Source organism: Hermetia illucens, chromosome 2, assembly GCF_905115235.1.
Source record: "Hermetia illucens chromosome 2, iHerIll2.2.curated.20191125, whole genome shotgun sequence".
NCBI classification, from domain to species: domain Eukaryota; kingdom Metazoa; phylum Arthropoda; class Insecta; order Diptera; family Stratiomyidae; genus Hermetia; species Hermetia illucens.
Window position 1 is genome coordinate 29,625,478 of NC_051850.1, and position 23,344 is coordinate 29,648,821.

At 43.1% G+C, this 23,344-nt stretch overlaps 1 protein-coding gene across 2 annotated transcripts in view; it reads left to right on the forward strand.

The window, feature by feature from the left end:
* Window positions 1-21,712, forward strand: part of LOC119649141 (prolactin-releasing peptide receptor) — a 97,526-nt gene extending 75,814 nt beyond the window's left edge. For both annotated transcript variants that reach the window (XM_038051149.1, XM_038051152.1), the window contains exon 3: window positions 21,082-21,712. The gene's annotated coding sequence lies outside the window, so the exon portion shown is untranslated. The remainder of the gene's footprint in view (window positions 1-21,081) is intronic.
* Window positions 21,713-23,344: the final 1,632 nt, after the last annotated feature.

Sequence of the window (23,344 nt, forward strand, 5' to 3'; positions counted from 1 at the left end):
AGTTTATGTAAGTGATTTTAATCGAACAACCTCTTATTTTCGTTTCTGAATATTTTATGCTGCTTGGTAGTTATTATTGCTGACCTACAGGTGTTGCTTTATTCTGGCAACCTCTCCCAATAAAAGAGTTTTAAAGTATTGCATCTTACGGACGGAAGAAAGTGCTTAGCTACAATTTGGAGGTAGCATTCTTTTATGCGACGTCTCTAGCCTCAACTTCGTCAATCCTTGTAGAAAGTTTGGTGAGAAGGTCCAAGCCGGTGTCTGTGAATTCACACTGCTCCTGCTGATTCGAAGTAAGTGCCGTCTCGGATATTACCACGGAGTGTTATTCCAAGCATTTGAAACCACAATTGGTTAAGCCGGCCCAGCCTTGTTTGGAAATACCACAGCGAATAATTACTCCGGTTATCCTGGCCTAAAAGGGGAGAAGAGAAAGGGAGTGGTTCCCCCGGATTCGAAATTTTTTCGGGGGCCCATATTTCTACCATAAATTTAACCTCAGGCCAGGGCTTCCTCTCGAACACCCCACGTTCCGAAACTATAAAATTCACCTCTGCACTATATGGAACGTGAGGTTTTTGTCCCTGGAAATTAATTCAGTGCAAATAAGAAGACCTAGATTCTGCGTAATTTTCTACCTGCGACCTTCCAGCTAGAATGATGTTCCATTCACTTGATTCCGGTAAAGGCAGTTCTACTATTTGTTTTTCTTTATCGATGACATCGATCTAGATAGAATTTGCAGAGAGAATGTTCGAACTATCACTCTGTTGTTGTCACGTCTGGATAAGCAGTTCTTCTCACAAAAGTCTTTTGCCTTGATTGATTAAGAGATGAGGATCTCTTTCTAGGTGCTCATATCTCACTAACTCAACGACTTTATTTCGCTTTGGGACGTCAAACTCAGCGGGATTTGCCGAAATCTTGGGTAATTCTTTCGTTGACTGGCAACTGAGATAATAGGTAAGTGGTAAGGTAGTGAAAACTATCTGGGCCTCCTTAAGTTTGAAAATCAATCTAATTCCCAGGTTGCCTAGGAGATATTATCCTCTTCCTCCTCCCTTCGACGAGCCTGACAGCAACTTTACTTCTTCATCATCAAGGGAAAATGTTTAGCGACAGCTCTTTTATGAACGTTGATAAGTCTCCGTTGACTTTTCCAATGTTTTAGATCCATACATCAGAACGCTGGCAATACTCCATACTCAAGGCATTCTGTAAAAAAATTTCAACACTGTCTGGTTGCCACGAAGAATTCTGATGCAAATGCACAAGTCAAAGATAGTTCCATCACGATTAGATCGCCGAAGCACTTCTGTGATAATCAGAGAAAGAGACTCCAGGCTCGAGTTGAAAATCATTACGCTCGACCTTGAAATCGAGTAATCAATCAAACTTTGTCAAAGTCTCTCTGTTCCGGGCCGCAGAAAAAGCTCGGGGCCCGCTGGGAATCGTTCTTTTCCCTCCCCCAATCGATAGGACAACTTTCAAATAACCGATCTTTAGTCCATTTTTTTCGAGAATTTGTTGGATTTTCTGCCTGGAAACCGCACTAAGTGCCATTTTATGTTTTCTATAGTTAACAAATATATAACATTTATGACAACGATAATCTCTTCTGGATGATCCCGCTTTATCGACTGCTACAGAATTCCTTTGTTGCGCAAACACTTCAGGTTTCTTACCTCAAAACGCTATTGAACTAGAGGCAAAACATCACAATTTTCATATCGGAGGGGCTTCATTCCCGGCCGGCCAGGAATTCTCCAAAAACTTTGGAATGCAAACTGTATTGAAATAAACGAGTAATACGGCTATTAAGGTCGCGTACTCAGCGATGACCTCCTCCAGACTCCAATGCAAAAACGCGCTGAATGGTTTGGGCGGCACTCTCAAGGTCACCCTTCTCTGGGTTCCCGGTTATAGGAACAAAGAGGAAAATGAGCGGGCTGACCGATTAGCCAGTCGGGCCTCTGCTCTTGGAGGTCTTTCAGTGGATGCAGTCGGTGTCTCGCTGGCAACTGTCAAGGGCTGAATCTACTCGCACTACTTAGCAGCCACGGACCTCAGATGGCGAAGCCTCACCACCTGTGCCAAGTCAAGGAGAGTTTGGCCCGTTTGTAACAAAACTCGATCACGAGAGCTCCTGTGCCAGAACATCTCTAAAAGACAGCACCTCCGGTTTTCCGCCATGTTTGAATAGACGATTCACTGAATTTTACAGATGGTATCTGCAGTGGTGTAAAAAAAAGTCCAACAAAATGTCCGATGTCTTTGTGACGAGTAAAGCTGATAATTTCTCTTAAAATTTCAACCAAAAACTATTTAGGTAAAAAAGTTCTATTTTCCGCACAACTACAACCAACGACCGTAAGAAAATCAGCCCACGTTTTAATGCTGGCTTGCTTCCTAGTGCACGCCCCGATGGTCATACTATTCAATGCTGAGATTCCTTGGTTTGATTTTGGATGACATCCTTCATGCTGCACCCTGTTAGTAAAGGAGCATTTAATTGTTCTTCGTCAGGTTGCTAGATTTTTTGGTCTAAACACTTCCTTTACTTCAGTGTTGCAGAATTTCCCAACTTATTAAGTTAACTAATGTTTCTCCCCGATGGAAAGCTTTCAAATGCAGTAATCAAGCAGTAAAATGAAAATAGTCCTGTGGAAAATTCCTACATTGTACGCACATTAAAATGCATGGCAACATACTCCCTGAAATACGTCAGATGCCTCATGTATGACGAATTAATTTACGAAACTGCACTATGATATTTACGTATGCCAGGCAGAGGTACCACATAAGCTCTTTGGTAATGAGAAATTTCTAAAATTGAAAATATGAGTGCATACCTGGGCAACAATAGGACCAGCAGATGAAAACCTGGGAGAGTAGCTTTACGCCATTTCTGAACTTCGCACAGGATATGCAGGAGGATGTTAAATAGAACCATGAAATACTTTCATTAGAAATATTTCGAATCCTTAGAATAGTTCTGGTTTATAGAAGTTTCTGGGTATGAGAACTATTTGTTCAAGGATGCAAAGCATGGCCAGGACTGGTGGAAGCTCCAAATGGTAAAATTTCTCTCTACGCATTGCTAACAACTCAACAATGAAATTTTAATGGAAAAATCGGATTGCGGAAGTGAATCCTTTGAAATGATGGGGGCGAGTCTTAGGAGATGAGCTTACGCTAGTGGGCGTAATCTATTTAAGTGCACATTATATTACCATCAGTGGCATTCAGCGGGATTAAGTAGGTATGATACTAAAATTTGACTGTTATTGGTGCGGATAAAATTTTATCATAAAATCCTCCCCGGAAAAAATTGGCATGCTTTTGGGATTTTCTTCATTAGACATTTCAGATGAATTTGTTTTCCCCATTGAATAAGTAGAAAATATCAGTAGGTGTTCAACCGAGATAAACGTTCACTCAAGAGAAAGATAAGAAAAAAATATACCACCAGTTGGTCCTTCTAAAAAGAAATTGGTGTTGACTAACAACAAATAATTAACTTCTTTGAACTAGTGCCATCTATTCCGAACTGTGGTTTTTTTATCGCTTGTCAGTTCCATACATGTAGCACTCACACCCTGCGGTTTGATTCCATCGTTTTCCTGTTCATTTGCGTCAGCGAGGTTAGGAAGAATGCTAATAAAAAAATTTTGCCATTAACATCAACGAACACAACAAGTTAATAAATGGCCACTCCATAAAGCAGAATAAGGTGCATTGGCGCTATGGGGCCACGTTTTGATGGTTTGATTATTCAAAAAGGGGAAGGAAAGGGGCAAGTAGGGTATGACTGGTTGGGATACTTACAACCCCACCTTAGCCACCTTATAGTTAAGGACCAGACTAGACTAAACTACTAGACTTTACCAACTTTCTAATCGAATGTCTCTATATTCGGCATATCATCTGAACACGTTCTCTGACTATGTAAACTTCACGGACTTCTATTTCAACTTGCCCCTTTCAACGTTTCCCTTTCGCTAATTACAAGGCTCGTCTCTTACTTCTTCAACATTGATGGTTACACGCCCCGTTTCTTTTCTCCCTCCTATGGTGTATCGCAAGGTTCCGTCCAGCGTCCACCAGTATTTTTATTCTTCCTCCACGACCTTCCCTTTCTTCTCACGGCAACTAGCTTGCTTTTCCCCGATGACCTCAGCCTCTTTTCGCCTCTGTCCCTTCAGCCGAACTTAGACACTCTGTTTCACAAGTGATCTATGAATAAGTTGGCATTAAATACTAGCAAATACCAATTGATATTCTACTCTCTCAGATGCTCTTCCACTTTGTTTTTCTACTCTCTTGGTGATCAGCCTTTATTTTACCAGAGCTCTATCTAAGGGGTCGGTGTAACTTTCTATGAAAGAATGTTTGGCCTCATATTGCGCATCGCTTCTGTTTTTGAATCTGTCCCTCCTTAAACTTTTTAACAAGCTCATTTGTAACATTCATGAATATTGCTGTGTGATGTGGTTCCCTTCCTGCAATTGTAATTGTCTTGCCTTCGAAAAAGTTCAAGATAATTTACCCCGGTCTCAGTTTTTTTATAGGGACTTCCCCCGTGAGCATTATCCTACCCGATTCTACGCTGTCAATGTTTCTTACTTGAAACTATGCAAAACCTATATGTATACTCTCTTCGAACTTTCTACTGGCCTAACGGACTATCTCATTTCTATTAGTATAACTTGCCGCTAATACTTTCGTTTTAAAAGTAGGCTAAGCCATCCTATTTATTGTGGTGCGCCGTTTTGATGCCACAAACTCCTAAGACCGTGACTGGAGGAGAAGGGAGGCAGAGTGCAGTCGGTTCAAATCTTCAGAACTAACCCGTAGCATTTACCCAATGTCCGTAGCCTGACTCTAGCTAGAGCCGGGCAATAGCAAAGAAAGTGCCTGAGGGTTCCTCTTATCCGCAGCTTCGGCAATACGAATTGTAGGATATGCCGGGTCTGCTGACATCTAATCTTATATGCCCAGATTTCTCGAGGTACTTCGTCTAGAATGTTGCTCTGGCCGTAGGGCTTCGCTGCCTAGCATCCGGACTCACGTAGTCTGACGGCACTGCACGCTACCACATATTTAATGTGGAAGTCTAGAGGAAGGAGATGCAGGAGTACATTGAGAGCATCTGCTGGGCAGGATTGCAGAGTCCCGGTAGCACTTGCACACGCGGTTCCTTGAATCCTTTTAAGCTTCGTTCTATTGTGCTTTTTGGAAAGATTCTCTTGCAACATAGAAGGCTATACAGGCCTTCTTAACTTTGAGTTCTATGTTCAATCTCCAATTTAGCTTAGCATCCAGGATTACACCCAGGTAATTTATATTGGAAGAAAGAATCAATCTTTGTTCACTCAGCCGCGGCAGGTGGAATTCAGGTGCTCTTGTAGTAGTGGTGAATAGTATCAGTTCCGGTTTGGGCAAGTTTACGCCAATATTCTCTGAATTTCGTCCATCACTATTAACCAGAGCACCGAAGAAGTGGCGCCACCTTGCGACGTACTTCTGTTCACAGCTCTGGTCAAGTTGTTGCCTCCCAAATCCGACTGGATTATCCTGGTTCTTAGCATAGAGATAATCCAATGAGTGAGATACCCCTTCAATCCAATTCTGGTTCAGGCTTCTTTGACGCCGTTGGTACTAATATTGTTGAATGCTCCCACTATATCCAAGAAGTCAGCTAGAGTATACTGCTTGCAATGCAGCTCAACTGTGCCAATTATCTCGTGTAGAGTAGTTTCTGTGGATTTGTCTTTGAGGTAGGCATGATGTGACTTAGAGAAAGGCGTTCTTTCAATTATCGCCCTTAAGTGTATGTCCAGGACGCGCTCTTGGGTTTCAATGTAAAAGAGTTGAGACTGATTGGTCGAAAGTCCTTCACGGACTCATGGTGGCGCCTACCTGGTTTCGGTATGAAAACCACTCGTGAGCGTCTCCAAGACTGTTGTACGTATTCTAAAGAGATACGGCTCCATTAAATCTCGACAAGCCACGGTGGACCCCTTTCCTGCTGCTTCTGTAACACGACTGGCATTATGCCATCTGGACCCCAAGATTCATATGCGGGGAAGCTGTTTACAGCCTAGCCGATCTTATCCTCAGTAATTACCGATATGATAGTCTCGCATGGCTAGGGTGGCTGCAAACCCTTCAAGCAAGGTTCTGACTCACAGTTCTCCTCGCTGACAGGAAAGTGCACCTGAACCATCAGCTCCAAGGTTCCGTCCAGGAGCCTTCCGACTTTTTAAGAAAGGATAGGCTCCCATGTTCCTTGGACAGAATTTTACTGATTCTCGCAGATTCGCTGGTGCTTTCGATATTTTGACCACCTCTTGGCGGTCTAGATGGCCGACTTGTACTTCTTCAGGCAGTCCTTACATGCCTGCCAGTATTTATGCCTGTAGCAGATGTTGAAGATTTCTCTGTTCACTTTCCTGGGGCTGGGCAGATCTTCAGTGCAACACGGTGGCAATGTCTTCTTGCTGCATTTAGCAGGGCACGAGACTCTACAGGCGGTATAGAATGCCTTTTCCAGAGCCTCGACCTGTGACTCCAATTCATCTGTCGTGCCAATCTTGCCAATTTGCGCACCAGAGAGATTGTTCTTGATTACTTGACCAAACTTCTTCCAGTCGATCCTCCTGGGGTCTCTGATGGGTTTTGAGACATCAGCGACGAGATATAAACTGAAAAGTATCCAAATATAATCTGAGAATGATCTCCGGTCTGATACTCTCCCGTTCTCCATACAAACAACCCTATTGTCGGTTAGTAGAGTGATATCAAGAACCTCCTCAAAACCGGACAGTTCTGCGAGCTGATCGGTCGTGAGTTATGTAAGCCCATGAAATGTACACGTTCCCTGCCCCCGCCTGCTCCAGTTTGACCACAACTAGGACGCTGGAACTGAGGTATGTACGCAGAAAAGCGCACAGACTCTTGCTCGCAAGGATACATGCTCTAGGTCTGTCCTGATCAACGTCTCCTATGCTGTGGTATAAATTATAATCTTTGCTTTAGAGCCCTGTGATGATTCGGTCACCTCCGACCAAAAGCTCCTGTATTAGTGCTATATTGATATCTAGGAGGAGAGCAGATTAGCTGCGGCACACTTCCAGTGCTGCAGATTTATCTGCCTTACCCTTCGTATGATCTGCTTGCATGGGGGGTTCATCAATCCCCGTTGGACCATCAAGCCTCATCTCCTCCAACAGCTTGTTGGCGGCGTCGGTTGGATTCAGGCCGTCGTCCGGTGTTGCAGAGCGGAACAACTTCACCTTTGCGTTCCTGACTCCGAACCGCACTTTATAGTCGACCTTTTACAGTGCCTCCTGGCGCTCTCCATTTATTCGGAACAGAAAACGTTGGCTGTTTGTCTGAGGTTCCTCCTCCTTGATAACTACCCAGTCGTCCATGGGAATCCTTGGGTTTTGAAGGCGCAGAACGCAGTATCTATATGTATGCTCTCTTTTAACTATCTACTGGCCTTATGGACCGCCTCATCCCCATAAGTATTACGTGGCCCACGGCGTGTAGCAACCCCGATACCGATGCGTTCGAAGTGCCTTTCGCGCTAGAGCTTGGTCCGCTATACACTTATACTCTCGTTTTAAGCGTAGACTAACCTCTCCTTCGGGAGTAAATGAATAGATATTGTCCCGATGTGGCTACTACTGTTTATATTGTCTAAGATGGAGTGATGGCGCAGGCGAGCAGACCAGATAGCTTTTACAGATATTGAATTGGTATAGCTCTAGTTTAAATTTGAAAGTATCCAGATGTAATCCGAGAAAGCTCCTTGATTGCATACTTTTCAATTTTATATTGTCTAATAGTAGAGTGGTCCCATGAATCTGCTCCCTGACAACAACAACAATTAGCGAGTTCGCGTAGCAAAAGGCTGTCATGCTGTCCTTCTGTGAACACTAAACTGATATTTAATAATAAAAATATCAGAAAGAGGCTAACCTCGTTCGTTGATTTTTAAGAAATCATAACACAAGTGTTATGCGTTAGTATCGCAACCTTTAAATAGGTTGGCTTCCTCCAGTTTTGCAGTAGGCGTTAAATGCTATAGTTTCTATCGCGGTGGCGACTGATCAAGATCAGTCTAGCAGACATATGTATACATCTTTGCATCATCATCAACGACTCAACAACCGGTATCCGGGCTAGACCTGCCTTAATAAGAAACTCCAGACATCCCGGTTTTGCGCCGAGGTCCACCAATTCGATATTCCTAAAAGCTGTCTGGCGTCCTGACTTACGCGATCGTTTCACCTCAGGCAGGGTCTGCCTCGTCTTTTTTTTCTACCATAAATATTGCCCTTATAGATTTTCTGGGTGGGATCATCCCCATCCATAAGGATTAAGTGACCCGTCCACCGTACCCTATTCAGCCGGATTTTATCCACAACCGGACCGTCATGGTATCGCTCATAGATTTCGTCGCTATGTAGACTACGGAATCGTTCATCCTCATGTAGGGGGCCACAAATTCTTCGGAGGATTCTTCTCTCGAACGCGGCCAACAGTTCGCAATTCTTCTCGCTAAGAACCCAAGTCCCCGAGGAATACATGAAGACTGGCAAGATCATTGTCTTGTACAGTAAGAGCTTTGACCCTATGGTGAGACGTTTCGAGCGAAACAGTTTTTGTAAGCTAAAATAGGCTCTGCGGGCTGCCAACAACTGTGCGCGGATTTCATCATCGTAGCTGTTATCGTTTGTGATTTTCGACCCTAGATAGGGGAAATTATCAACGGTCTCAAAGTTGTATTCTCCTATCCTTATTCCTCCGGTTTAACCTCTGCGATTTGATGTTGTTGATTGGTTGGTTTTCGGTGTTGACGTTGCCACCATATATTCTTCTATTTTGTCTTGCCTTCACTGATGTGTAGCCCAAGATCTCGAGCCAATCACCGCCTGCTCGATCTGGATGAAGGCAGTTTGTACTTCTCGAGTCGTTGGGTGGACTTAAAGAGGATCGTACCTCTTGCATTTACATCAGCATCACGGATCACTTTCTCCAGGGCCAGGTTAAAGACGACGCATGATAGGGCAACCCTTTGTCGTAGACCGTTGTTGATGTCGAATGGTCTTGAGAGTGATCCTGCTGTGTACAGTTTTACCCTAGGTATGTTATCATAGGCGGCTTTAAAGTTGATGAATAGATGGTGCAACTGATGTCCATATTTCAACGGTTTTCCCACCGCTTCCCGCACAGAGAAAATCTGATCTGTTGCTGATTTGCCTGGAGCCGAGCCTCTTTGGTATGGGCCATTGATGTTCTGGGCGTATGGGGATATCCGGCCTAGCAAGATAGCGGAAAATATTTAATAGATGGTACTCAGCAACGTGATACCTCTATAATTGCTGCACTGTGCGATACCTCCCTTTTTATGTATGAGACAAATAATGCCTCGTTACCAATCGTCAGGCATTGATTCGCTGTCCCATTCCTTGAGCACAAGTTGATGAACCATTTGATGTAACTGGTCGCCTCCATATTTAACTAATTGGGCTGTAATTGCATCGGCTCCTAGCGACTTACGATTTTTAAGCCGATGAATTGCACGGACTGTTTCTCCTATTTTTGGTGGTGGCAGTATTTTTCCGTCGTCTTCAGTTGGCGAGACCACCGATGTTCTGGTTGTTCAGTAGCTCATCAAAGTACTCAACTCATCGCTCTAATATGCCCATTCTGCCGGAAATCAGATTTCCCTCATTGTCTCGGCAGGATGAGCATCGCGATGTATAAGGCTTCATCCTGCTGACTTGTTGGTAGAACTTCCGCGCCTGGTGCGGTTGCTCCCTGTACTTTTTTAGTTAACAGACTTGTTGGTTCTCCCAGGCTTCCTTTGTCCATCTGTGTACATCTTTTACGTTCATCACACTCTGGTTAGCTTGATTCATGGAGCATAGGGAAAGTAGACTATTTTTCAAGGGCTTCTCTTAGCTCAGCACCATCTCCGTCGTAGATGCAGATTGTAGATTGCTTGTTTCTTCAGTTAGGTGGGAGTAAGGAGTGTCCAAACAATCTAACCAGCAGAAACCGGCTTGAATTTTAGGAGCTACCAGTCGTTGCTAATCCAAATAGTACCTGAATTGCAGAAATTTTGGAGGAACTAGCTCTCGCATGCTACGACATGGAATTTACGAACTAGCTGGCATTGATCAGAATACGGATCCACTATCAGGGTGGTATCCATTGATTATGGGCAGCAGCTTAATCACGCCACTGTTTTACACCTCCGGTAATAGTTTATACTGATGGGATTACCATTATCTTGCGCTACTTGTAAGTGACTCTTGGCTATCTCTCTAAAGGGTTTCGGCGACCATGCGCCCTTTAATGGTCATAGCTACTAAGTTTTTTGGCGTTTAAAACTTTGTATATTCTGTAACTGCTTGGTTGAAGTAGGTTATGCTTTCTAATGGTCATCCAATTGTCTGCCGTGACTTTCACTAACAATTAACCCCGTTTTTTACTGAAAACCATTTCTCCTTTCGTGCGATCTTGATCAGAATATAGATAACCTTTTGATACAGATTCATGAGAATGACCGCAATTGATCTCCATTCCTTAAGCGGTTTGGATTGCTATCAGTACCTTCTAGTATTTGTTCTCCGCCGATCACTAGATGCCGATGGCTTCGATATTTGCTACGCACTTTTTGACAACATCGGCTTCCCGGCTAGAAAGTGGCGTTTTGTCGGGAATGGGTTGTAGTTTTTGGATTTTAGTCGTTGTATTCTGACAGAAGACAAGCAACTTAGCATCGTACTATGCCCCTTGAATTACCTTCCGTCCTGCTGCCGTCGTTATAAATAAGTTCCATAATAGCTCTAATGAGTTAGCGAGAAATAAAACGCCACCAATATTTCTTAAATAAGCCCGAAGGTATCTTAACTGTTCGGAGTTCAGATACTCAAAACCAAACTCTGCTTGGCTTGGGGTCCAATTGGCATCTTTTGCTAATATCAAGCAGTTATTTCCTGTTGTCCATCTGCAAATTTCACTTACCCCTAAAACATAACCAACAGCAAGGTGAATCTTTGTCAATGAGATAAATCTACTTCCAGCCCAGGCAACTCTGATAAAAGGCAGTTTCCAGCAGCCACCACCAGAAAATCGCATGAAGGGTTGTCAGCTTATGAAACCTTAACCTGAAGCGTGGCCTGACCAGGACACATAGTATGAATTGTGAAAATAATTCCATCTGAGAGAAACTTTGCCCCGTTCACTTAGTTCATCTTAAAATTCCAGCTAAATTAACTCCTTCGAAGTTCCACGAAATTCACTGCTATGCTAATGCCTAAAAACAAACTAGATTTTCCATTGGTTTATTCTCAGTGCAAGGTCAAATCCATTCCAGCTATTTATGTATATTACAAGTCTATATATTTTTCAACACCCCCGATTACATTACCCACAACGACGCAATATAATCTTTTCAACTTGCATTGCTCCCGCTTTCTTAAAGAGACCAGATTCTAGGATATTCTACCACGATTAGGTCGTTTATCTACTCGACTGGTCACAAGCTGGATGCAATACTCGCAATCATGAATACAAAACCAGAAATGAGGACAGGAACATGCATAGATCAATGTCTACATCGATTGAAAAATGCATTTTCCCGTTGACTGAATCTGGGCTGCACGTAGCCATTCATATTTGACATCTGAAAGATTTGCCATGCATGAGGACAATTTGTTACCCTCCATCCCCAGACCGGTGAAAGCAACAACTACGATAGAGCCAGAGGATGATGGCGCTTGTGATTTAAACGCTCATTTCATTTTCTCCAGTTCCGCCGTTTTCCATGAGAATCATGGGCAATAATGTAAGTAGATTTTCTGCGGGAAAAAGCTAGAATGCATTTGGCGACATTCCGACTAGTGTAATCCGATAAAAAGTGATGTATGGCATAATTTTTGGCCGGGAAATGGTTTGATAATCAGAGCAACGTACACGGAAAGTACCCTTGGTGGTTACACGAGTATTGGAACGTTGTTTGTCCTTCGGGCTTAATTTATGGAATTGCATAAATTGCATTTGGTTTTTACTTAGCAAGGACTGTGGCCTTGTGGGGAATGGAAAGTCATGGTATTATCAGATTTTCAAAAACTTGCTACAAATCGTGACTCTCTGTGGTTTTTCCCACTTATAATTCCAACCATGTTGGAAAAGTTTGGCGACGAGGGTTATTACAAATCTCAACCAATTTTATACTTCATCTGATAGAAATTGAATTTAAATTATTAAAATCTAATTGTTTTGCTTTTAGTAATATCACTACCCATAATCACGTATGCTCGCCAATCGATAAGCTGGCATTTTAGAATACTCGTAAGAGGTGCAAAGTTGATTCAGAAAGCACGCATTAAAGCAGGAGCCTTTCTTGCCCAAATTACTCCTCCACAGTATCATCATCATCAACGGCGCAACAACCGATACCCGGTCTAGGCCTGCCTTAATAAGGAACTCCAGACATCCTGGTTTTGGGCCGAGGTTCACCAATTTGATATCCTTAAAAGCTGTCTTGCGTCCTGACCTACGCCATCCCTGCATCTCAGGGAAGGTCTGCCTCGTCCTCTTTTTCTACCATAGATATTGTCCTTATAGACTTTTATGGCTGGATCATCATCATTCATGCGGATTAATTGACCCGCCCACCGCAACCTGCTGAGCCGGATTTTATCCACAACCGGACGGTCGTGATATCGCTCATACATTTCGTCGTTATGTGGACTTCGGAATCGTGCATCCTAATGTAGGAGGCCAAAAATTCTCCGGAAGGTTCTTCTCTCGAGCGCGGCTAAGAGTTCGTAATTTTTCTTGCTAAGAACCCATGTCTCCGAGGAATACAGGAGGACTGACAAGATCATAGTTATGTACAGTAAGAGCTTTGACCCTATGATGAGACATTTCGAGCAGAACAGTTTTATACGTTTTGTGTAAACATAAATCCTTATTCAAATCGGTTTACAGTCTGTCTGTCCGTCACATGTATTTTCCTCTGAGACGGTTGTCGCGATTGACACTAAATTTGGTAGACAGATGGGGACTGTGCACGCTCACGCATATAGTGAGTTACATCCTTTTACATTGAATTTAAGGGGGGTCTCCATACATGCAGAAGGGGGTGTAAATTTTTTTGTCAAATATATTCACGTGGGGTATCAAATTAAAGGTCTCGGTTAGTACATTTCGAAACCAGTCTTAGTTTTGACATTTGTTGGAAAGGTGGCGAGTGAGGTGGCCATTCTCGGAAACTACCCAATCGAAAAATCTGAAAAAGCCAAAAGGCTGCCACTATATGGTGCCTAGGCTCCGAAATACCCTCCATACCGATAGCTGTTCAAATAAAGTTAAGGAGGTCATCCCGTATGCCAGATTCGCGGAATCGAATCAATTATATCTAGATATAGTGTAGAATATATGGGCAAAGTAATTTTTTGGATAATCGGAGACGTTTGGAAATTATAATGTTAAACACGTGGTAAGTAACATGCCAGATTTGTGTCGATCGCCGTAATAAAGTGCGTATTTATCGATCCGAATGACGTTCGAATGACTTCGCTAAAAGGACAAAAATTGAGGCCAAGGCTGCACATGTGTTTCTTCAAGAAACCTAAGGTTTATGGATTAGGTATAGCAGATTAATGGTCAGTTAAGGTTTTATGGCTAAAAATCGCATTCTACTTTTTAAATGCGTTTTTCTCGAAACTGCATATTGAAAATCGGCTGCCACCATAGCAAAAATCTATCTACCCAAATTCGTTGAAGTTTTCACTACTTATTCAGAACATATTTCAACGGTCCGCAAACTAGGATAATTGCGATTCATTCAGTAGTTTTCTTTTTTTCATTGAAGAAGCAATGAAAAAACAACAAAATTCACAAAAAATTTAATACGGCACCAAAAGCTTTTAATATTTTTTAATAATCCTAGTTTACGGACTGTAGTTAAGTCTGTATGTTAAAATGCCGTTTACTTTTTTTTTAAGACCATCACAACGCCCTCTAGTGTGGCAGCGGAAAACACCTTTTTTGGAGATGGGTGTATAAATTGCCTTGCATTTTAGTAACCAACAATGCGATCGGGGTGAAAAAATTATTATGCACACTCAAGATATTAATATGATAAATCCACGGTGAAAAATTCGTATTTGTATCTTAATCCAGTTCTTCACAAAAAATTTCAAAAAATGCCAAAAACACGGCCTTCACACGGGATGGCCCCTTAAATAATAGTACATTACTATAATTTTAAGTAATTGACAGGAAAACGCTCCTTAAGTTCACCCTAGAATCATGCACACTCAAATCTCTTTATAAAAGAAATACACAAAACCTTTCATACCTGAAGCGTCTAGCTTTCGGATTCCCGATTCTTTATAAGCTCAAATAGGCTCTGTTGGCAGGCGACAACCGTGCGCGGATTTCATCGCCATAGCTGTTATCGGTTGTCATTTTCGACCCTAAATAGGAGAAATTTTCGACGGTCTCAAAGTTAAGGTCCCCTATTTTTATTGTTTTCGTTTGACCAGTGCGATTCGATGTTGTTCGTTCTTTGGTTTTTGGTTCGACAGTATAATTACCGGAAAGAATCAAACATATTCTAGGGATACATTACAAGAAAAGTTATCCTCACCCCAAGACTTCCTATATTGAAAAGCTTAAGGAGAAAATTTGCCCTTCCAACTTCATTTTTGATACTGATCGATAGACATACTGAATCAATCAATCAAAGTGAGATCGTGTTAGCCGCAGCTTCAATCATTCAGAGCTTTGTTAGGCCCATTGTATTATGCCCGGGAATCTCTATTCATCGGTCTCTCGCCGACGATGTTCGCAGGCTCTCGCGAACTTTTGAACATTCTCCAGGTACAGAGAATGCGCAGACTATTCGTTAAAAAAACCTTACCAAGGTATCTTCATCCGAGGAGGCCGGGTAGCTGCATACGAAGTGCAGGGCCGTCTCTTCTTCCTCCTTACATTGCCTGCTCCGATTTTTTGCATGTGCTAGTTTAAGGGGTAGTGTCTCGTTAAAACCCCTACTAGGGTTTTCCTGCACCACTTCTTACCAAAACCAAATTTTCTCCTATTTGAGGGTGCCTAACGTCTGTGGAAGGTGGTTGTTGTTGACGTAAAGCGGAAGCGTTGGCGTGAAATTTAGTCTGACTTATCTGTGACAAAAGATTTCAAGTCCTCATGGAAATCCATGAAGGGTTTTCGTGGTTACCTTAGCGGCAAGTCGCCATGTTGAGATCCTTTCTCTATAAGAGCTGACGGCTACTTTACTTAGGCACAAGCGTGCCTCCGCCTCTGATACGGATGATATCACTTATCAGCAGGTACCCTGGTTGGCGCCGGAAACATTTTTCTTCGTTGCTATATGGGCGTTACCTCATCTAGTGTAAGTTGAGTCCTTCTGAAAACTGATCTATCATTCGGTTGGTACCCATCTAAAAAACACTTAAGGACTCAGAAATTTCGACCACTTATCGCCCAATTGGTCTCATTAATGTGTTTGCTAAATTGCTTAATTCTGTGCTCATGGTTCGTACCAAGTTCATTGATGAATACAAAGTCCTGCCTTGCTAACTGTTATGTCTATTTGATGGGCAAATCTACGTCTGCTTGAATCATAACCTTTTGATAGAAAAAGATAAAGGTCAACAGGTGTTGACTATGGCATTGGATGTGAAGAACGCCTATGAGAAGATTGATCTGGCTACCCTTAGCGACGTAATGTCACATTTCGCTTTCCTGCTGAAATTGCTTTATGGGTGTCAAGGAGGCGTCGATTGAACACCTGGAGGGAGGGGCTGGACAGCGTTCAAGTTGAAAATGGCATTCCCAAGGATGCGTTTTAAGTCCAATGTTGTTTAATGTCTATACAACATCCCTGCATAGTAAAAGCTCTGATAGCCTGGCAATATGCGGACGATTTCCTCATTTTTGCCGCTGAAGACGATTGGTTGTCGATTCCCAAATGTTTGCAATAGCAGTTAGATGCATTTGCCGATGAATCCCGAGGATTGGGCCTACCAATCAACATAACCAAATCCCACTTTATATCCTTCAAAAGAAGCAGGGTAACACCCCCTATCGATCTGTGGCAAGGCCGATTATAGATTATGCCGCTACGTGCACTATGAATCCGCCAAAATATTTTGAAAACAAACTCAACTCAATATCTGCTTGTATCCTAAGAAGATGCTTATGGCTGACCGGAACCACCCCATTACATCAGATTTTAGCTTTGGCCAAGGAACGCCTCACCGTTTCAGAAGACAGACAAAGAACTTCTTAAATTAGGGGAAAGAAATTCTAAAACCCATGATTTGGTTGTTCAAAAACCAGATGCTGAAAATGGTGTCCTCTATCTGTAAGTAGTTCCGGAGCTTGTTTGACACTGTATTTCCCAATGTTATCCCCAGAACCTTTAATAAAAGTTAGGTTATCCTATTCTATGGGGGGGGGCACCTGTGGCAGGGCTCAGGTGGCGGCTGCATATGCCAGGGCGGTGGAAGGCCTCAAATCAAGGCGTTTTCCTATGCCGGCGTCTAATGCTGCGTCCAGGCGTGGTGGGTTCGGACAGGATGCAAGTCTCACGTTTTTCCTTGGATGTCAGCTCGGTTTTGGCGGTTGAACTTTTTGCCATCCTTCATGCCATCAAGGTGGCTTTCAGGATGGATGAGGAAAAGGTTGCTACTAATCAGATTCTCTCCATACTTGTAAATTACTTAAACAAACTACGCCATTGCATCACCTAGTGGGCGAAATACATGCCCTTGCTTTTGAGGTCTTAAGGTCTTTAAAAGTTATATGGTACTTGGCGTATCTGTGCTGTTCTGAACGCACTCCTATAGAAGGTGGTAGGATGAGTTTTTGGCGATATCACGTGTCAAAAAACCATTTTTCTCTAACATTCATGCTTTTCATATAATTCAGCAGGAGATTGTAATATATATAGTTTCAGTTTCTACGCAGCACGGCATTTCCTGCCATCCCCGTTCTCGTTTCTTGCATTGATCTCTCTTTACCCTTCGGCGCTCCAATTGTTTGCAATGATTAGTAGTGCCGCGAAGAAGTACTTGATCCATACTGTGTCAGATACTTTTAAACTACCGAGCAGTTTCTATGTGTTCCTGCGTCAAGGTGCTATCGGCTTTCTAGTCTAGACTGGGGGTCGTTCGGATGGAGGATGCAGACAACCATTTAGTTCACTCGAAAGAATACTGAAGCTTGGTTTTTCGGCCCTCAATCACCCTCAATTCTACAATGTATCCTGTTTTTCTCGGATATCGTCTTTTTTATTATCAATTCAATAAGGACTAAACACACATAATCCCAAAACATTAATGGCTAATACCTGCTAAGCTCGCAACACGTGTCCAGTCTGTTCGGGCAAGATTTGACACTTACGTGCTTGTAAGTATGTCGGCTAATTAAAAAAAATAATCAAATTTAATAAATTTTGCTTCTTTTTGGCCATAAACGACAGCATATTTCTGGCAACATAGGTTGAATGCCTGCCTGTTGATGTACTTCGTGGGTAGCTTCAGGTCCGGTAAACCTGCCGGGTCCCAGGAGACAAAAAAAACAACAACAAGGGGCGACAAAGCGGATCCTTCACAAAGGTTTTTGCCTACCAGCAGAAGATCAAATTTCTTCATTTGACTTCGTGAATCCTTGCAATTTCCCCCTTCAGAGTAGACTTGACGGTAGATGACCGGATATCAAAAGCTGGTTCTGGCCGCACCATTGTGCTTCCTCATTATCAGCGACGTTTGAGTGCCAAGTCAGCCAAGTTTCAGCATCACCTGATGGCAACTCCACACCAACCGGCTCGAGGCTGTTTAGTACTGATAATGCTGCTCGACTTTCGGAACAGATTTCAATGGTTCGCTCTTTCCGTTTTTGTCGTAAACATTATTCTGCTGCCAATAAAATGATATACCTCTCCACCTGGAATATGGTCATCATTCTTCCGTTAGCTCATGGGGTGCTGCTTTCGTGGATTTGCCTTTTTGTAGGCATATTGGGTACAGTGAAGTGGCCACCTAGGGATGTGTATCCCTTATGAACCGATCTGCTAGTCTTTCCAATCTTTTTAGCAGAAAGGAAGTTAGACTGATCAGTCGGAAGCTGTTGCCTCTGTGCAGGTGGGTTTCCCAAGTTTAGGAATAAATTATACCTTTACATCACGCCAGCTGGTTGGGAGATAAGCGTGTGGTAGGCAAGCGCGAATGTGTAGATCCAGGGCATCCATTCCCTCTATTACTAGAGTAAGAATAATTCCATCCGGACCTGCAGGCTTGTATCTTTGGAACGAGTTAAATACCCATTTCACGCGTTCCCATGAAATTACTTTGCGTATCTGATTTCAGCCTCTCGGTTGAGGACTGTGTGCACTTGTCGGCCCCGGAAGGAGATTTTGGCTGCTGCCTGGGAAGTGCACTTCAAGCAAATGGTTTGCGTTCCCTCACCGCGTTCTCTGTACCTCCTGTTCTGTAAACGTGGATTAATCAGCTAATAGCTATGTTCTTTGACAGAGGATCCGCTTTCGCTTTGAGGTTGCCTCCAAAAGCGTCCCCATGATGACCGTTTGGCCGATCTTATGCTCTTCTTTGAAGCTTTTTGAGCCTTTTTGTACCGAATCCAGGAAGGGTCTAAATCAGATTTCAGAGCTCGGTTGAAGAGCATCCTTGTCGGCACTTGTGCCTATGATGAACCGTGTTCCCGTATTTTTGTCGAACATAATCAGGCAGCATGAAGATCATGAAACGGGGCCGTTTGCCACTTTTAACCGCCCCCGATGGCGTTTTTCGAAATCCAGTTGTGGGCAACCTTGAACAGTATTCATGATAATAGAATTTGTACCTGTCGGTATTTCTATTTGCCTACTTTCTAGCATTTTGCCTATCCAGAAAGCCAGGGTGTGTGTCCGGATAGCTGAGTGGTTAGAGCACAAGGCTGTCGTACGGAAGGTCGCGGTTCAAATCTCACTGGTGGCAGTGGAATTTGTATCGTGATTTGAAGTCGGACACCAGTCGACTCAGCTGTGAATGAGTACCTGAGTCAAATCAGGGTAATAATCTCGGGCGAGCGCAATGCTGACCACATTGCCTTCTAGTGTACCGTTACGGTCTTGAATGAAGTGCTCTAACACACTTCAAGGCCCTGATCCAACATGGATTGTTGCGCCAACGATTATTATTATTATAGAAAGCCAAGGTATTTCCCACTCCCTTGCGGCTCAGGGCATCTCGTATCTCTGTGTGCGATGTGTTGTCGAATGGTCCTTCGATATCCAAAACCGCACACAGTGCTATCTCTTTTGTTTCTATGACATCTCATAGTATATCCGCCAGCTGATACAGAGCAGTTTACCAGTGTTAAAAGTGTTAACAGTGATGTAGGGGATTACGCTTTAGAACGTTAATTCTCATATAGTTGTCTGTGTCCTTCTCCACCGTTTTGAGTACGAACGATGTTAGGCAAAATGGTCTGAAAGATGAAAAGGATCCTTTTTACCCACTTTCGAAATAAAGACCACTTTTGCCCGTCTCCATGCCGTTGGTATGTATCCCAGTGCTATGCTCCCCCTTAAAAATGCCATCTACTCCTGGTGATTTTAGTGGGTTAAAAGTTCCCACCGCCCACGTTAGCCTAGCTTCTGAGCATACCTCTTTTGCTAGTTTTCTGTTCTCCTTTTTTCTCCTTTTATTCGTTGTTGGGGTGTCAGACAGAATGTTGTTGCCTGCCACCGTGGGGTAGGACCCCGGGAAATGAGTTCTGAGAAGCAGGTGTACCCTGTCCTCCTCATTCTCGGTAAATATCTCATCTTCCTTCTTCAAACAGACAGAGGATATTGCCCGTCTTTGGCTTAAACCTTGTTAAGCCTCGTTGCTTCTGTGGTCTGTTCGATGCCTTCACATAATTCCCTGAAGCTATTCCGTTTTGGTTCCCTGATCGCGTTGCTAGACACAGTCAGTGCATTTTTGTACATCTGCCAGTCCCTGGTTTGTTTTGCCTGGTTGAAGAGTTTTCGTCTCGTTGCAGGCCTTCCTTCAAACAGCTCAGATACCATTTAGCACCTGTGCCACTGAGATCTGTCTCCTTCCTGACGTCTGACATATCTATCTCAGTTGTGCTTTTGCTGGTACCAATGTTGACCTTGAATCCACTTCTCCCTTCTTGGGTGTAATCTCTCAGTATTTTGGAGATGTGCCTCCGCCTGATTAACCAGTTTATGTACGGTAGGGTTTTATTGGTGTTTGTTTTTTTTTTCTTTATTGGTGGTACTCATTTGATTCCCACAAGTATGGGGGTTAGGAGGTCCACCGTGCCATAGCTCCCCGTAGCACGGTAAGGTCAAACTTACTCACTGAGGCGACCAGGTATCAGTGAGGCTCCGTTCGAATACAGTCAGTTACCCCCGATTGCAAACTATACAATGGGCACAGTTCGCACGACACCTTGAATTGGCAGAGGTGTTTTTCGACTCCCCAGTCTAGATCCGTAGCGTTTTGTTAATAGTATGGTCACCTGGTACAGGATGTGGCTATCATCACTTACTAACGGTCTTGGTAGACGAGAGGCTTGGCCCCTGAAAAGCCACGCATCGCCCTAGAAGAGAGACAGCTCGTCCTCAGAGAAAGATAGGTTGGCCTGAGAGAGCTGTGTTCCGCGTCAGTCCATCCTGCAGTGCAATGCTTGCCCCCAAACTAGACTTGTAGAAGACATCACAAATTAATCATCATAATCTGTCTAGAAGGGTAAGGCAAGCGACTTTAAAGGAATGGCTCAAGGACTGAGTCATATACCTCTTAAAGGCATTTTATATACACATATTTCATTCTGACTTTAATATTAGTATTAAGGACTTTAGTTTAAATAATATTATTCTCCATAAAATCTATTCATTTCTCATCTATTTCCTTTTTGTCTCCCCATCTAAATCCGGCATTCAAGCCACCGTCGAACTAACACAATTGAGAAATTCAGGATTTCAAACGTTTCTCTCTTTATTTTCAGGTCCGATAACACTTCGTCGTTGCGAATATTGCTACATCACAGCATCCCTGATCCAAAGGCGGTGAGTGTGACACGACATCGTCTTTTTCTATTACTTATTTTCCTATGCATCGTTTACACCGCCGCTGGGAGCAACTAACAGGACTCACCTTCAGCTTTCGTCCTCCACAGCCAACTATCTGGAGAATCGATTTATATTCTAAGACTACAACAGGAACGAACCCTGATTGCATCGGGGAACAGCATAATTTGTAGAGATAGGGATGCTTATTGGGGGCGAGGATTCTTTCCTTTTTTGGTTTTCCTTGTGCAGCAACGCGGATTGTAGGACAAAGATATCTGGCCTTCGGCGAAAACTAGTCTTCCTTCTACTTGAGGAGGAATTTATTATGAATTGTTGGAGAGATTGTGGGAGTATCCAATGGACTGTGCGAAATCTTTTTTATACGTTTTATGTTTTCATAGATGTAAGATAATATGCAAAGGAGACTCAGAATGTTTTTTTATTTGAACTGGTGCTGCATGGGGATAACAATGAGTGAGTGTTTGGATTTAGTCAATACTAACCGTAAGTGGATATTGTATATTGTTGTATAATAGCTGCAGACTGAAGATGCATTGCATAAAGGAACTTTTTATTTTTTATTTGGTTTAACGGATAGACGACCGGATTGCATCGTGATCGTATGAAAAATGCATGCTTCACTCCCATATACTAAGTTTTCCTGCAGATACCAGTTTACTTTTCTCAAAAGATAAATTTCAGTTTACCCTCCTTGGAGGAAAATATCAATTACGTCCTGTTGAACAGGAAGTAGAACTCCAACAGCAACACCTCCAAACAACGAGCCACACTTGAAACTAGGATAAATGGTGTGCCAAATCAAATATTTTCCAATCAATGGAGCGCCACACAGTCACCATCAATCATACAAGTTTGCCGTCTTATCGATTGCGGACACTTTACGCAATCTTTCGAACAAAACCACTTCATTAGACATCACACTGATTCCTGCGAAAATATACTTGAATCATTTGATTTATTTGAAGATTCCTCCTGGATTGGAAATCTCTTCCAATCATCTGTGATGCTTTCATATATAATCAAATTACGGGGAAATGCCATTTAGCTGGTGAATCCAATATCCGTTGAGCTATAAATCTTGAAAGTTTTCCACTCATTGAACATATCAAGTGCTAGAAGAAACAAATTAAGCTGGGACGAAAACGCATGGTGTATCCTGCTGTGAAGTATCTTTGATAGGATATAAACAGGAAGGTGAGTTTGGTATTACCGAGTGAAGAATTTCAATCAATATGACAATCGTGGGATTTCATGCAATTGCTGGGGCCGATAGCGCTACTTTATGGTATTTTTAGTCAAAATATGTTCTTGGTAATCTCGTGGGGTCCCAAGTTCCTCGAATCTGAACAAATTCGAAATTATAATTTATATATTTAATTCTTTAATTCCATAATTGATAATTGGCAAACTGGAGGATTTCCCTAGATCTAGAGGAAATTCAATTTAAATTCAATATTAAAAACAGAAGTGATTAACGGCAACCCGGTATATAACACCGGGTGAATGCATTTACGCACACAGTGTTGGACTCCCGATTCGGTACGTCGTCGGACTACGAACTAAACACCTCCCCATAGTCAGAGAGCTAGCCTGGAACCGTTTGTTCGGGTCAGCCCCCGAACTCTCCCGCCTTGCGGAGCCTTCAAATCAGGGAATTCCTTTCACCAACGGGAGGGGAGAGGAGGAAGGGAACTGTCAGTTCAAGGAACCCCCTGCCATCCGGCTCCTCCACCGGTCGAGTTCTATCTTCTTAGCAACGAGAAGGGCCCGAACATAATGGGCAACACGGTTCCACCTGTCAGCAGTCCTCAGCATCTCTTCCACAATGTTGTCTGGAGAGAGATCCACTGCGTTTAAATAGAGCTGCTGACGAACCCCATCCCACTTTCCACAAGAAAAAAAAGTGTGGTGGGCATCGTCCACAACTCCATTGCAAAACACACAATCCGGAGAACGCGCCTTTCCAATCTTATGCAGGTAAGACTGAAAATTTCCATGCCCACTTAAAAATTGGGTAAAGAAATAGTTAGTCTCACCATGCTTCCGATTCAGCCACGCAACTAAGTTGCCGATGAGCCGTGTAGTCCATCTGCCTCTAGTTTCATTTTGCCAAGAGAGCTGCCACTCGTCTAGAGTGTGTTGCCGTTCTTCGCGAGCAACCACCTCCCTTGACTCATC